Source organism: Hibiscus syriacus, unplaced genomic scaffold (genome assembly GCF_006381635.1).
Source record: "Hibiscus syriacus cultivar Baekdansim isolate YM2019G1 unplaced genomic scaffold, ASM638163v2 tig00111841_pilon, whole genome shotgun sequence".
In the NCBI taxonomy this organism is placed as follows: domain Eukaryota; kingdom Viridiplantae; phylum Streptophyta; class Magnoliopsida; order Malvales; family Malvaceae; genus Hibiscus; species Hibiscus syriacus.
Window position 1 is genome coordinate 3,356,392 of NW_024063196.1, and position 17,728 is coordinate 3,374,119.

The 17,728-nt window shown below is 33.3% G+C and overlaps 1 pseudogene; it reads right to left on the reverse strand.

Moving 5' to 3' along the window:
- Nucleotides 1-2,635: 2,635 nt before the first annotated feature.
- On the reverse strand, nt 2,636-5,781 carry LOC120172087 (annotated as a pseudogene).
- Between the last annotated feature and the right edge of the window lie 11,947 nt (nt 5,782-17,728).

The following is a 17,728-nucleotide window of genomic DNA, read 5'->3' on the forward strand; positions in this document are numbered from 1 at the left end:
CATGTTTTAGGCCTAAATAAAATAGCCCAGCAAAATAATCTGGTCCAACCCAGACCCAAAGCACGTGACCAGTAGGCTAGGGTTTCTAGAACCCTAGCTTTCTCCTCTCTTGCTCATCCCTTAGCACCACATGTCCCCTGCTGCATGAAGCCTAAAACTGCCGTCGGCTCCTTCGCCCCACGCAACAAGTCTCCTCATGTTTCAACAGACACAATCAAACGTGTGTTAGTAGGACTCATTCACAACCAACAAAAACATCATTTTAATTTGTATAGGACTCTAAAAATAGCTAAAATTTGAGGCTATAAATACATGTAATCCATTCGTTTGTAACACAACAGTTTCATACGATATACAAACAGAAATTACGAGCAATCTTAGAGCAAAATCGGAGTTTTTTTCAGTAAATTTTCGAGGAGTAATACAAGGTAAAGATTGTACCTTTTTCGAGTTTATGCTTGCATGCTTGTGTCTCGTTACGTTTTGGATTCGAAAAACACCATCTAAAACTCGAATGGTCGATGAACATAAGTGGGTTGTTCGAGATCTTGTTTTCCAGATCTACACCCCTACGATGCTAGTTTTGAAAAAACATTTGGAATTTCGAGCTGTGGGTAAGAAAAGGATTTTAAAAATAAAAATTTTTATATCACGCCGCTGATGACCGGCGGTCGGCGCGGTGCCGAAATCTAGAAAAATCGACTGTGTTCTTTATTTCTCAAGAACAATTGAGAGAGAAAGAGAGATGGGGGAGGCTTCGGCGAGAGAGAAGAAGAAATGAAATTTTAATTTTTTTTACATTTATATGGCCCATTAGACCCGATGACCCGACCTATATTACACGCAACCCGCGTGTTTTGTTTCAAAAGAGGGTAAATCCTCGATTTGGTCCTGCCGATTTTAAAACGTTTAATTTCCCCCCTAATTCAGTTTTAATCTTCAATGTTCTTTGACATTTGTCCACTGGTTTAGCTTTTATTTCAATTTAATCCCCCACTAATATTATATATGTTTAATTATATTTCCATTATTATTATTTTTATATTTTATTTCATTTATATTTATATATATATATATATATATATATATATATATATATGTTTTTACTTATGTTTTTATATTTTTTATTTATGTTTCTTTTTTTTTATTATTACTATTATTATTTATTATTATTTTTATTTTAATATTTATTATTACTATTATTTTTTATACCTTGTTTATATATATATATATATGACTATTATTATTATTAGTATTTTTACTATTAGCGTGTATACATATATTTTTTTATTTTATTATTATTATTATTATATGTATATTCTTTTTATTTATTTCAGCGTTTACTTTTATTTTCTGTGTTTTTTTATTTATTTAACATATGTTTTATTTTTATTTTCTTTGTTTTTATATAATTTTCATTTCTTTGATTTTATGTTTGTTTTTTTTTATTTTATTACTATTCACGCTTATATATATGTATTCTTATTTTTTTATTTAGTATATGCTTTTTTTTTATTTTTCCTTTGTTTCTTTTCTTTTATTTACCCTATTTATCTTTAGTTTATTTTCATTGTCTCTTCTTATTTGTATCATTGGTTTTGTAGTTGTTTTTATCACTCCAAATCTAACGTTTTCTTCTTAAGGGTCTTCATTCGAATTTATCAAATGCAAGTAATTTTGAATCGATATCGTACCTTTTTATTTAAAATTACAATTTTCTTAATTAAAGACAACTGAAAATTACGTAGTACCGAAAGGGAAGTTTAAGGGTACTAACCCTTCTTTGACTGTAACCGACTCCCAAATCCGACATATCACTGGTAAGACGCAGATCATGTAAGAAATACGGTATTCGATCAACCTATTTATTTTTAAATAAATGACCGGTGGCGACTCTAACCCATTTTCCTAAGTCGAAGCCCAATTCCGGGGCCCAACCGAAAGACGGTTCCGACAGTACCCAATAAGTAAATCTGACCTGACAATTAAAAATTAAAATAAAAACCATCTATGTAACCCAGTTATACCACACGTGGAGTTAAACTATTTAATTTTTATATTATATATTATATATATGAAAATTTTGCTAGGATAATGTGATAAAAAAATTAGCATCTAAGGTTTAAAAAATTTATTTTCTCAAGTAGTGTAATTATTACAGTGAACGTTAGAAAATGTTTAAACGATACAATATCTTTAGGAAGATGTTCGGACGATAAAAAGTCTTATCCTTAATTGTATGCATGTCTATAAGCTTTATGCATGGTCATCTATCTTCTTCTCTGTCACTTGAATTATGAGGAAGACGTCTTATAGTTCATGCGTCTTCATCAAGACGTCATCTACTCCATATATCTTGATGTTTTACTACTCAAAACACTTTATTTAAAAGAATAGCAATTATGAAGACAAAATAAAAATACCAAGACAAAATTATCACATATATATTATTAAAAAACTTTAACACCCTTTTTGTCCAACCAGACGAAGAAGAATTAGATCTTATGTCTGGATTGGATAAAAACAAGGGGATGAAAAGGTTATAGTTCCACTTATTTTTTAAATCGAAGAAGATTCAAATCGAGAAAACAATTTTCACCAATTCAATATAACATTCGTCCCTGATTTCAAATATCTAAAAAGCTAACCAAACAAGATCAATAAAGACATTGTTGTTGTACTGTTGAATAACCAAAACTGATGCTGTTGTTGAGAAATCTGGAGATATCAGCAAGCCACCAATAGGTCCCAGTTCTGGGCATTCACTCCTCCTCCTTAAAGCTAAGGCCAATTCACCATCAGGCACTCGTCCCACGAGAAAAAGATTGCAGCGGCCAGCCCCACGAATTGCAGCAACAGTTTCCGAGACATTACGGACGGCTTTTTCTTCGTATCGGATAGAGTCATTCCTTTCTATCTTCTTCTTAAACTCGGAAAGAAATTCTTCGTCAAATGACATTGATTTGAGGCTGGAGTTCTCTTGCATATCGACTGTAGCAATTTCTCCGACAGTTTCAGGCTCCACTACAAAGCGAATGATACTTAAACTGATGCCGGGGTGCTCAACCATTCGAGCCCCATAAGCAAGGGCTTCACGATCATCACGACCCCCAAAGAAAAGAACAGTAATCAAATAGGAGACATTGCTTGCAGATACATGGGTGGTTCCACCTAGACCACGATCAACTAGAATTCCAACAGAACAAGGTGCATGTTCAAGAACCCTCTGGTTGACCCAACGAAAGTCAGTCCGAGTGGTCTCCAAAGAACCATATCCATTCTCTGGTGCTTATGGAAAGGAAGGATTATGATAGCAGCTCTCTTACTCTCAGCAGTGGTACATATATCCTCGTGCATATCAGTCATTGAAGATATTGAAGTCATTGACCGGACAGTGACTTGACTCAGTTGTTGGAAAGCCTCAAATGCCACAACATGATCGCAACTGGAGTCCCGTCCCTAATTCCAGAAGGGAAGCCCATTTTTCCTAGCCTTGTGTACCATTAATATGGCTGATGACCTCTCAGACAACTCCATCAAGTGCAGAGCATACACAGAAAGTGCTTCATGCTTCTCGACTGCTCGTGAAGCCTCGAGGAGATTTATCATTGATGGGATATTTCTTGCACTGTGGAAACATGCCAATATTCTAAGTTGAGTATCTGGATTTTTTCTTTCAATGGTCCGATATTTGTAGTCAATTTTTTGCTTTCTTGCAGGCTTATAAACTGCAATAACAACTGGTGTGGTAATGACGGTAGTAAAGAGTGCCATTAGAACCATAATAGCAAATGTTTGATCATTTAGAACCTGAAAGTTCAGCAGACAAAATCATCATTAATTTCATAAAAAACACAATGAAACAAAGCAATGACCCTATGGCCCTAGTCAAGAAGAAGAAACCATAGTTTACCTTTCTATCCTTCCCAATGTTGAGAACAATCAGTTCCACCAGCCCTTTGGTATTCATAAGGAACCCAAGCGCTACAGCTTCACGAAGAGGCACTTTGCAGAAAAGGGACACCACAAGTCCACAACAGTCCCAACGATCTTCCCGAAACAAGCTGTAAAAATAACAAAAGCCAGAAGGCCCCAGGATTGGAGCCCCTGAATCGTAGCAACATTCGTCTTCAGTCCACTTGACACAAAATATAACGGCAAGAACAAACCAGATACAAGATCCTCAACTTTTTCCACAAGAGCATGGGCAAACGGCCCTTCCTTCGGAAAAAGAACTCCAACCACAAAAGCACCAAACATGGCATGAATTCCAATAGCATCAGTTATAAACCCAGCAGCCAGAACAACAGCTAATATAGCACATATTTATACCTCTTCTACTGGCTCACCATCAGGGCATCGACAAGCCATCCATTTGAAAAATGGGGGTAAAATAAGAGTCAAACAAATGACAAAACACAACCGGACAAGAAGACCCACAGTGATAAAACAGGAGAATTGTTGGATCCTGATAGGGCAACAGCAAGTGCAAGTAAAATCCATGCAGCTACATCGTTAACAGCCGCAGCTGACATCGCCAACAGCCGCAGCTGACATCGCCATTCTTCCGACATCTGTGGTTAAAAGCTTCAACTCTGCCAGAATGCGTGCTAAGACAGGAAAGGCGGTAATAGAAAGAGCAACACCCATAAACACCAGAAAAGCAGAAGCGTTTACACCTTTCGAGATAGTTGCACGGAGCAAAATTGAAGAACCAATTCCCAAAGAAAAAGGAAGCCCTATGCCAGCAATAGCGATTGCAAGGGCTGTTTTTCCGGTTCGTCGGAGGGCTTTGGGATCTATTTCTAGACCAGAAAGGAATAAAAAGAAAACGAGACCAATGTTTGCTAGGGTATCCACAGTGAGACTCTTCGAAGGAAATATGGCATGCAAGTAGCTCTTGCTTCTACCAAGAACAAACGGCCCAAGTAAAATTCCTCCCTGATAGATATGAAGAGAAAAGTTACTAATTTTATCATCAAACATAAATTATAATTAACGAAAACATCTTCATCTAAATTGATGCACATCCAAGGAAAACCAAAATATAGCTTTATGCGGCAGCCCTTCATCAATGGTGAAAGTTTGTACGCTGTTCGACTACTTTACACTACACAAGGGGACAATAAAAGTCAATGAGGATCCGGGAGTACAATTATAGCAGCAGATCACATGTCTAACATCACAGGTTTTCACATTTCTTAGAAAACCTACAATAACGTATCGACTTTCAACGGAATATTGTGTTGCTTCCAAAGGCAATCAATTTTGTACTCAAAACACCTAAGAATTGGAAACATTTCAACTTTCAGATGTAAAACCCATTGAAGTGGGGAATTATAAGCTTTTCTCCAATAGTTTGACATCAGGTATGCATAAATTACACTCAGAGGGGAGTTCATTACATGATTTGCAGAAGTTGAACATAGAGAAGAACTCACAATTATCTCTGCAATCACACGTGGCTGTCTCACAGGCCTTAGAAGAAAAGCAAGCCCCCTTGTAAGTACAACTACCAGACATATCTGCAGAATGGCAAGAGGAAGAGCAAAATCAAGGGGGTTATCACCCTGGAAGAGGCCATTTGATGTTGCCTTCATCGGCGATGGACATTTCTGTACAACCGTAGCATTTGAAGCCATCCCACCCAGACAACACCCACATAAAACAACACTTCAATCTTCAGTTCCTGCAATGGGATATATAGCTTGTGAAATATAAGAATCTTACAAAAAGATGCCTTTTAGTGACAACAACCAACACTTCAATCTTCAGTTCCTGCAATGGGATATATAGCTTGTGAAATATAGAATCTTACAAAAAGGTGCTTTTTAGTGACAACAACCAACACATGCCACACACCAATGACGCTTTTTAAATATCCTCTAAGATCATCAATCTGCAAATAAGCCAGCTGACAACAAAATAAAAGTCCCCTTTTTCTTTCACTTTACTCTACTTATAGAAATTAAACTTGCTTCAAGCTCTTAAACCCATTAAAATCACTAGAAGTGCGATCATGACTCGGATCTCTTTTTTTTTTTTTTTAAGGTTACTGATCTGAGCCGCAAGTTCGATAAGTACAATATATTCCTAAAGGACCTTTAAGAAACCAAAATAAAACTAGAATAATTCCAAACCGCTTAAAATGGAGTTTCATCAATGCTTGAGCCCATAAAACCATCATCATCTTCCTCCAATAATTCCAAATATCTTACTTTTCAATATTATTATAAGATCAGATGGAAATAATAAAAAAACACCTATACAGCAAAATATCAAACAGTTTAAGATCATCATATAGATGCCCAACAACAAACATAATTCTTGGAAAACGGTTGACCACAAGAACTCTTCTATTTAATATAAACCCACTAAAGATTTTTTATGCATATATTAAATTTAATCAATAACCCTCCAAAACAAAACAAAATAAAGGATTAAAATACACATACTACTGAGAAGCTATCTATTGCTAAATCCATTCATCCGGAATTCAGATGCTACTTCAATAAATATTCAAGAAGAACAAACAGTGATTATATATTTGAGGAAATCAACAGAAAGAATGGGGACAACAAAGATTCCATTGTGATGAACAATGAGTAATACCGGTTTAGTACGAAAAACTAAAAAGCCTCGGACTTTGGGTTTGTGCTCACAGAACCAGAGGTTTCCCCAGAGAAAGAATAATGGTTTTCACAACCGGACCGGTTAGCGAACCGGCCATGCTACCAGTTCACTGGTTCAACTGGTTGAATCGGTCCGATCCGTCGGAAGAACCGGACGACGTCATAATTATTTAAAAAATTAAATAAAAATACCAAAAATATTTAATAAAAAATAATTTTTTATATCACAAGTTATATTTAAAGCAAGTCATAACATATATAAGTTAAAAACCATAAAATCAAGTGAAACAAAATGATTCAAATTAACTACAACATAATAATTAAGGTAAAACATATTAAATAATAAATATAATTATATAACTATAATTAAAAAATAAATTTGTGGCTAAAAAATATAACAAAATGATATTGTTTGATTTAAATTTTTTTTTTTAAATAATCTCACATGGCTAAGAAACATAGAAGAGCATCCCAAAAGTCTAAAGAGTAAAAATATGAGAATAAAACAATCTCATGTGGCTAAGAAATATAGAAGATCATCCCAACTTACTTTTATAAATAATAGAGGTAATTTAGCATTTAAAATCATGGAGTCTTTTGGTGAGCATTGAGAGAACTATTCTTTCACTTCAATCAAGTTCGAATTGTAGGCTTCAATCGAGCTTCTAAATTTTTTTTGAGTTCAAGTTTCAATATTTTATTTCAAGTTCGAGTTGAACTTGATAATTTTTTTAGCTTGTGAGTTTAAGTCGAGTTTGGCTTACTTTTAAAGTTTTCAAGTTCGAGTCGAGCTCAGCAATACTCGAGTTCGACTTGGCTCGTTTAACAAACGACGTCGTTTGGTTTAATTTTTTTTAAAAACAAAAACAAAATTGGCGGTTTTTTCCCGTTTTCAACCGATCCAATTCGAACGGTTTAGCGATTTTGGTCGGTTCACTAGTAACGATTCAACCGGTGTAGATTAAACCGGACTAGACAACGATTTTTGATTGAACCGGTTGAACCGACCGATCCGATCCGATTTTCAAAACACTTAGAAAGAATATGCGGAGTTTTTCGCTTCGAAGTGTTGAAAAAACCAAACGACAAAACAAATTAGAGATCTGAATTAACCTTTTCTTTGACTGTTCTTGTTGCATTGGGAATGGGATCACATTCACATGGCCATATATAATAAGGTTTCTGAATGAATAAGAAAACACAGGTGTTGACTTTGAGAAGTACACTTGCACTTTTTTTTTTATTTGAGTATTTTAGTCCTTGATAACCGCCGTACTTATGACGTCTTTCTGAAATTTGAGGATTCTTCTCCCCATTATAATATGAGTTAAATTTATAGGAGGTTCCTAAATTATTATTTCAATTATAAATTAATTTTAAAGCTTTAAAACATTATATACTAGTCATTGTCAACACCATTTTTGGTAAGATGTTTATTATTATTATTATTATTATATTTTTGTTTTTTAATTTTATTACTTTGTAGGCCCAAATTACAACCATATTAGACCTAAGTCTAAAATTCAGCTAGGCCCAAATCCAAACCCATTAACCCAATCGACCTACTAAACCCTAGCTAACCCTAACCCTAAACTATTAAACCATGCTTTTAAATTTTGATATACCAAAATAAATTTAAATAAATTTTAAGATTAATTTTAATACAATTTTCAAGTTTATATTCGATTCAACCATTTGAATATAAAAATTCCTTTTAAAGTCAAATACTCCATTTTTACTCCTTACTATTTTGAAAAACTCGGCATTTACTGGAAATAATTTTCAAAGGCTTTTACAAAGAGTCTCGGATCTTAATTGAATCAAAAATCAATTTTTCATAATAGAGTATTGATACTGTAAGAACAGTACTGATTTTGTTCATGTAGTATCAATACGGGTACCGATACCGATGTGTAAAAATACACTAAAATATCGATACCAGTATCAATTCTCCCTTTACATTTTTGACAAAAGAAATTCCAGTATGTTATTTAAGTACTGATACTCTCTAGGTATTGATACAGGTATCGACACTCTAAGTGTAGTATCAATACTTTCTTATTCTCAACAACTAGAATTTTGTAATTAATAAAGGCAATACCGATACTCCAAGCTCGAGTACCGGTAGTCAAGGTGTCTAGGCAACATTTATTGCGGGAAAAATTCATCTCAACAGCTCTATTAACTCTCATAACAACCCAAATGGCTAGAATTGAATAAGGGGTATAAAAAAAGATTCCAAGTCATATGTGAAGACAAGAGAATATAGAGAAAGCCAAAGCAATCAAATTGAGCCAAAAATCAAGTTAACATTCTTGAATATTCTTTTTGCTTTCAAAGAACACTTGTGTACTCCTTTGTTTTATTTGTTAAGTGTTCTTTTTGTTCTTGAATTGTGCAAACACATTCCTAGTGATGGTTTTTCTAAGTTTATTATTTGTAATTTTTTTCTTAAGAAGTGTTGTACACTTGAGACTTTGGGGTATAAGTCTAAGTGTGTTGTAAGGTTACATTTTTCTACTAAAAGGTTTGAACAAATTAGTGAATTTGTTGAAATATTTAGTGTGTAAGATAAGGTATTGGATGTAAATTTCATTAAGAAAGTTGAACCACTCTAAAATTCCTTGTGTCTAATACTTTCATTTTCTCAAAAAGCTTCCATCATTTTTCTTATTTGCTAATTCACCCCCTCTTGGTCATTTCATTGGTTCGATTGATTCAATAATTGGTATCAGAGCTAGACTCATTAGAAGGTTTTACCACCTCTTGAGAATATCCTAGAAGAGTCAGTCTCAATTCAAGTCAACCATGACCTCTACATTAAGTTTCAACGTCATTAAATTATTCTCAACCTATCAACAAGCCTCGTTACTTCAATGGATCTAACTATGGCTATTGGAAGAATATGATGATGCTTTTCATCCAAGCAAATAATTTGGGAGCATCATCTTAAATGGACATTCTACTCCAACTAAAGCTACGGTATAATGGAGTGAAGAAGAAAGAAAATTATTCCAACTCAATGCAAAGGCAATGCACATTCTATTTTGTGCACTTGGCCCCGATGAATATGGAAGAGTTTCATCTTGTTCCAATGCCAAGGAGATTTGGGAAAAACTTGAAGTTGCTCATGAGGGAACAAAGAAGACCATCATTGTTGAAGCTAAGAATCTAAAGACCCTCAATCTAGGTGAGCTCATTGGGTCTTTGCTTACTCATGAAATGGTGGTGAAAGAACAAGAAGAACAAGAAAATAAAGATGAGAAAAAGAAAGAAATTGAGAAGAAGAAGAAGAATGTCAGTGTTGCTCTCAACTCTACTAAGGAATAGAATGACTCAAATGAAGATGATGAAGAAATGGCAATGTTTGCCAAAAGATTCAGAGGTTCATGAGGTCCAACAAAGGAAGGAGATTTCAAAGAAAAGAGGGCTTCAAAAATGAATCCAAGAAAAATGATCCTATTAATTGATGTGAGTGCAAAAAGCACGGGCAAGTTAAGTTTGAATGCTCACAATTGAAGAATAAATGATCCTCCAAGAAGAAATACAAGGCACATGTAGCTACATGGAGTGATGATGAGCCCTCAAATGATGAAGAGGAAGAAGTAGTCAACTTGTGTCTTATGGCCATAGAGGATGACTCTAAGGTATCCTCTAATTCATCTATTTCAATTGATTATTCTTTTGATGAATTATAAGAGGCTTAAGATGAATTAGCCTTAAAATATCATAGTATGATTTCTAAAAACAAGAAAAGTATTTCAAAATTGAAATAATAAAATGCTCTACTTTCTAAGACTCGTCTTGAACTTGAAAATCAAGTCAAAGATATGCAAATCAAACTTGAAGAGTTTAAAAAGAAAAATCAAGACTTCCATAACTTACTTTCAAAAGTACATGATGATCATCAAAGGAAACTTGATGATCTTAAAACTTCTTTTAACCATGTTGGGACATAAAGATTTAAAAAGGTGAACATTCAAAACCCAATTATGTTAAAAATAACTTTATTCATTACAAGCATAGAGGTCCCCAAAGAACTTAATATAAAAAAGTTATTAGAAGTATATGGGTCCCCAAAGGATTCATTGTTACTAATGATAAAAATGTCCTTGAAAAATGGATACCAAAGGGGATAAAACTATTGAGAACTAATGCAAATAGACCCAAAATGATTTGGGTACCAAAAATTAAAACTTAATATATATTTATAGGTGGAGAATTGCTACAAGGCACAAAGAAAAAGTTTAAATTCTTGGTACTTTAACAATGGATGCTCAAGACACATGACCAGTGATAAGAGTGGGTTCTTGGAGCTTAAAGCCAAAAGTGGAGGGGTAGTAACCTTTGGTGACAATTCAAAATGTCACATTAAAGGAATTGGTTCTATTGGTTGCAACTCTTCCATTCTTATTGAAAACGTTTTGTATGTGAATGGGTTGAAGCATAATCTACTTAGCATTAGTCAATTGTGTGATAAGGGATAGTATGTCTTATTTGAGTCTAATGGTTGCAAAATTGTTGACATTGCATCTAATAGGATTATGCTTGTTGGTCAAAGGATAGGAAATATATATACATGGTGCATTTAGATAATATTGATATTTCTAATGTATGTTTGGTTGCTAAGGATGAGCATGATTGTTGGTTATGGCATAGAAAATTTGGACATGCTAGCATGAGTGTTTTACAAAAACTTATTCAAGACAATCTAGTAAGAGGTTTACCTAAGATAAAATTTGATCTTGATAAGAATTGTGATGCATGTGCTAAGGGCAAACACAAAAGATCTTCTTTTAAACCTATTAATAATGTATCTAGTAGAGTATTGCAATTGATTCATATAGATCTTTTTGGGTCTATTAGAATTACTAGCTTAGACGAAAAACAATATGTGTTTGTCTTGGTAGATAATTGTTCTAGATTTGCTTGGATTCTTTTCTTAAGTACAAAAGATGAAGCTTTAGAAAATTTTATCACTTTCTCTAAAATAAACCAAAATGAAAAAGGTTACTCAATTTCTAGTGTTAGAAGTAACCATGGAACCAAATTTCAAAATCTTGCTTTTGGTGAATTTTGTAATTCTAATGGAATTAGCCATAATTTTTCAACCCCTATAACCCCTCAAAAAAATGGAGTTATTGAGAGGAAAAATAGAACTTTAGAAGAAATAACTAGAATCATGCTTTGTGAAAATAATTTACCAAAGTATTTTTTGGCGGAAGCCATAAATACTGCTTGTTATGTGATAAATAGAATAATGATTAGGCTTATTTTAAAGAAAACTCCATATAAACTTTTCAAAAATAAAAAGTCTAACATTAGTTATTTTCATCCTTTTGGATGCAAGTGTTTTCTATTAAATAATAGAAAAGATAATCTTGGCAAATTTGATGCAAAAAATAATGAAGGAATTTTTCTTGGTTATTCTTCAAATTCTAAAGTTTATCGAGTCTTTAATAAAAGAAATCTAGTGGTAGAATAGTCCATACATGTTGTTTTCAATGATAATCTCATTCTAATGATTCTTGTGTTGATGATGATGTAGGTATCTTAAATACAAATGAAGTTGGTGAATAAAGAATGAGGAAACTCAAGATGCCCTCAAGAATCTAACTCTAGAAGAAAGGGAGATCTCATGCCCAAGAGAGTACAACTATGTAAAGGATGATGAAATTTTAGGTGATCCATCCAAAGATGTAACAACTAGATCTTTTCTTAAAACATTTGTAATTATGTTGCGTTTATCTCATCTATAGAGCCTAAAAATGTCAAAGAAGCACTAAATGATGAACATTGGATTATGGCTATGCAAGAAGAGTTAAATCAATTTGAGAGAAGTAAAGTATGGACATTAGTTGAAAGGCCTAGTAATAAATCTACTATAGGTACTAAATGGGTTTATAGAAACAAACTAGATGACGGTGGTAACATGGTGAAAAAAAAGCTAGACTAGTTGCTCAAGGGTATACTTAATAAGAAGGAATATATTTTGATGAAACTTATGTTCCTGTAGCTAGGATGGAGGCTATTAGGATGTTATTAGAATTTGATGTTATAATAGTTTTACTTTATATCAAATGGATGTCAAAAGTGATTTTCTAAATGGTTTTATAAAAGAAGTGTATGTGGAACAACCTCCCGATTTTGAGGAATCAAAATTTTCAAATCATATTTTTAAATTGAAAAAAGCTTTGTATGGTTTAAAACAAGCTCCTCGAGCTTAGTAAGAAATATTGTCAAATTTTCTTGTTGAAAAAGGTTTTTCAAAAGGGAAGGTTAACACTACTTTGTTATTAAAAGAAAAAATACAGATTTGTTAGTAGTACAAGTTTATGTTGACGATATTATTTTTGGTGCTACTAATGATATTCTTTGTCAAGAGTTTTCTAAGTTGATGCAAGGTGAATTTGAGATTAGCATGATGGGGGAGCTCTCATTTTTCTTAGGACTCCAAATCAAGTAATGGAAAGATGGTATCTTCATCAATCAAGCAAAGTACATCAAAGATACGCTAAAAAAGTTTGGATTTGAGGATTTGAATCCCCAAGCCACTCCTATGAGATCATTTACAATGTTTGACATTGGTGAGGAAGGTAAGTGCGTTGATGTTAAGTTTTATAAGTCTACGATTAGATCATTGTTTTATCTTACCGCAAGTAGTCCAGACATTGTGTTTAGTGTTTTCTTATGTGCTATATTTTAATAATGCCCTAAAGAATCTCATTTACAAGCCATTAAGAGAATCTTTAGATACCTTAGAGACACTCCTAGTATAGGACTTTGGTATCCTAGAGACTCTAAGTTTAGCTTGCATGCCTTCTCGGATGCGGATTATGGAGGTTGTAAATTAGATAGGAAAAATACCTCCAGTACTTTCCAATTCCTAGGTAGTATGTTGATTTCATGGTTTTCAAAGAAACAAAATAGTATAGCATTATCAACCACTAAGGAGAAATACATTTCGGCCAGTAGTTGTTGTGCTCAAGTTTTATGGATGAAACAACAACTAATAGACTGTGGAATTGATGTAGGTATTATTTCTATCAACTGTGACAATACTAGTGCTATTTGTCTCACCAAAAATCCCATCCAACATTCTAGAACTAAGCATATTGAAATTATACATCATTTCTTTAGAGATCATGTCTCAAATGAAGATATAGTTCTAGAGTATGTAGACACTTTGCATCAAGTAGAGAATATTTTTGCAAAACCTATAGATAAGAAACGATTTTGGGCACTTAGGAGAAAATTAAGTTTTACAAACCTACCTTGACTTTGTGTTTGAATATTTTATGCACTTTTATGTTTTTTTATGAAAAAACATGCAAAGTGACTTCTTTGATACCTTCTATGCAATTAGTTAGGGGGAGTTTAGGATTTTTCATTAAAATTGATAAAATGTTTAAAATATGCTTGATTGTTTATTTACTTGATTGAACATGTTTTTCCTTGTTACCAATATCAATTTTAATGCCCTAAAGTATGCATTATGTGTTTTGACCTTTTTGGTGCACTATAACTTGAATTTCATGCAACTTTAGCATTCATAGGTATTTTTGTTGTTAAACATTGTATAAGTGAATGAATGCTTGTATCTTGGTCATAATTTTTTGTCTCATATGGTCATATATGTTAAATGTACTTGATTGTGATAAAAATAACATCTTAGGACTTGTTTGCCATATTTTTTTACCATTTTGTGCATTTAGTATCGATATTGTTACTAAAGTACTGATACTGTTCTTCTTGGGTATCGATGTTGTTCATTCAGTATTGATAATGTGCATATACTATTGATAAGAGTATCGATACCCTGTATTGATACCATCATATTCAGCGTGAGAATAACGATACTCATTTAAATGAGTACCGATACTCGGGGCCTGGAACACATTAAAACCCTTATTTTTCTTGAAAATCTTCATTTGTTTTATCCCTAAAACCATTGTTCAAACAAAACCTCTCGCCCCTCTCAAATCTCCACTATTTTTTTACTTCTTTGGGTTCATTTTGGGTGGATTTTTGTGCTCGTTGACTACCTTTCATCTAAATCAGGCTATACTGCTTCGTTTGCTCCTCAAATCGTAAAATCAAGGTATTTTGTTTAAATCCTAACTTATCTCATTTTCAAATTTAGGCTAAATTCGTGTTAGTCTAAGTTAAATTAATGAATGAGTATTACTTATAAATCATTTTCGCACCATAATGTACTAATTTTTACTAAATTTTTTTTATTTTTTTAATTTCTACTAATTTTGAATTAAAAAATTCATTTTTAGTCTTGTTATATATATATATTATTGTATACATTTTTTATGCATATTTGTTTACAATTTTTGCGCACTCTCACACACACACATATATATAGATTCTTTTTGCAGGTTTCCTTATCCCGAATTTATCCTCAAAATATCTAAACAAGCCCATTTTTCCCGATCCAATCCTTCTCCCCGAGCACCTCATTCTTCGAATCCTATTCCTAACCCCGTTGCTAATCCTAATGAGTTTACCATTCAAAATTCGTGTTTTAATGAACTTGGTCGCCAAAACCTTTTGCATCGATACTTTGAGTATTTTGCGACCTTACCCCTTAGAAGTGAGCGCATGCCCTCTCTTTCTACCATGATCGACCTTAATTTCAAATACCTTCCGTAACTCCGCTCTTGGAAGCTAGACAATACATTTAAGATCAAATCGGTTGTCTTTCAACAACTTGTTCATATTTTCTACTCTAATATTGTTTGTATTGTTGACGACACTTTGAATTCCACCGTTAGTATTTGCTCCTATCTCATAGGGTGATACATCCATATTGATGTCGCTTCCATAGCTAGAGATCTAGGGCTAAAGGTTAAGGGCATAGATAATGAACGTGATTTTCTTGTTTCCCTTATAAGGTTGGTCATAGTGTCAACACCCTAGACATTCATGAGCTCTTCTTACTCCTCATTATCACTTGGTGGTTTCGACCATCGGGAGGTAAATTCTCTACCCTTCGCACTGTAGATATTTGGTGGATTCATTGCTTTCAAAACTCTAAACAAATCAACTTTCCCCAAATCATCTTCATTGAGCCTCTCGATATTATAAATAATTTCCAATCTAAGAAATTTGATTATGGTTGCTTTATTAGTCATATCTTTATCAAAGTTGGTATCAATGTCTCTCTAGATCTCGATGTTCCTTTATCCTCTTACATTGATGTTAAATCTCTTCAGAAATCGGGATGAGAAATTATTGGAACCACATGGACAAGAAAAGGGAAGCAAACCCTAGGCTCTACCTCAGCTACTCCTATGCCTCTAGACAATGATCCAATTCGAGATGTCAATGATCCGGTGAACCGTATTCCTATCTATCCCCCTCGAGTTGGCGATGACGATGCGAGTGTGATTTTGTCATACTTTTAGTCATTCATGGAGTCAATGGATACGAGGTTTGCCACCATAGAATCTCACTTCATAACTTTGGGGACTTATATTTCTGAGATTGGTGCTAGATAGATATCCTTGGAGATGATGTATGTGGGCTCTTGACATGACTTTCATGTTAGATTTGACATTGTGACTATTTGGTTTATTTTGGGATTTAGATGTTATTTTACTTTGCTTGTGTTTTTTTAGCTATTTTATGCATATGGATGCTTTTATTTCATATTTATGTTAGTTTGGATTCTTATTATGATTAAAAATGTGATTTTTGCGACATTTTACTTTATGACCATTATAATTGTTTAAGCATATTATTTATGTTGACTAACCTCTTTTGGTGCAATTGATCTTCACATCTTCTCTTCTATATCTTTTTTTATTGAGACTTTTTGATTTAACAAAAAGGGAGAGAAATGTTAGAGTAAGGGGTAGTTATTTTTCAAAATAAATCTTAAAAGTTTTAAAAAAGTTATGTTATATCAAAAAGGGGTAGATTGTTGAACCATGCTTTGAGATTTTATTATGCCAAAATAAATTTAAAGGAATTTTAAGCTTAATTTTAATAAGATTTTCAAGTTTATATTCGATTCAACCATTTGAATATAAAAATTCCTTTTAAAGTCAAATACTCCATTTTTACTCCTTACTATTTTGAAAAACTTAAGTCATTTACTCGAAATAAGTTTCAAAGGTTTTTACAAAGAGTTTCGGATCCTAATCGAGTCATAAAACAATTTTCATAATAGAGTACCTATACTGCAAGAACAATACTGATATTGTTCATGTAGTACCGATACGGGTACCGATACCAATGTGTAAAAATACACTGCAGTGCCGATACTTGTACCGATACTCCATTTACATTTTTGACAGAAAAAATTCTAGTATGCTATTTTTGTATCGATACTCTCTGAGTATCGATACGGGTATCGATACTCTAGGTGTAGTACCGACACTTACCTATTCTCAATGGCTAGAATTTTGTAATTAATGCAGGCAGTATTGATACTCTAAGCTTGAGTGCCGGTACTAAAGACTTTTGTGCAACATTTATTGCGGGAAAAATTTATCGCAATGGCTCTATTGACTCCCACAACAATCCAAATGGTTAGAATTGAATGAAGGGGTATAAAAACAAGATTTCAAGTCATATGTGAAGACAAGAGAATATAGAGAAAGCCAAAGCAATCAAATTGAACCAAAAATCAAGTCAACATTCTTGAATAATCTTTTTGCTTTCAAAGAACACTTGTGTACTCCCTTGTTTTATTTGTTTAGTGTTCTTTTTGTTCTTGAATTGTGCAAGCACATTCCTAGTGAACGTTTTTCTAAGTTTTCTATTTGTAATTTCTTCTTAGGAAATGTTGTACACTTGAGACTTTAGGGTATAAGTCTAGGTGTGTTGTAAGGTTACAACTTGTCTTAAAAGGTTTGAATAAATTAGTGAATTTGTTGAAATCCTTAATGTGGAAGCTAAGGTAGTGGATGTAAACTTCATTAAGGAAGTTGAACCACTCTAAAATTGTTTGTGTCCAATACTTTCATTTTCTCTCAAAAAGCTTCCATCATTTTTTTATTTGCCAATTCACCCCCTTTTGGCCATTTCATTGGTTTGATTGACTCAACACCCTAATCCTAAACCTTCACCTCTTCCTGACA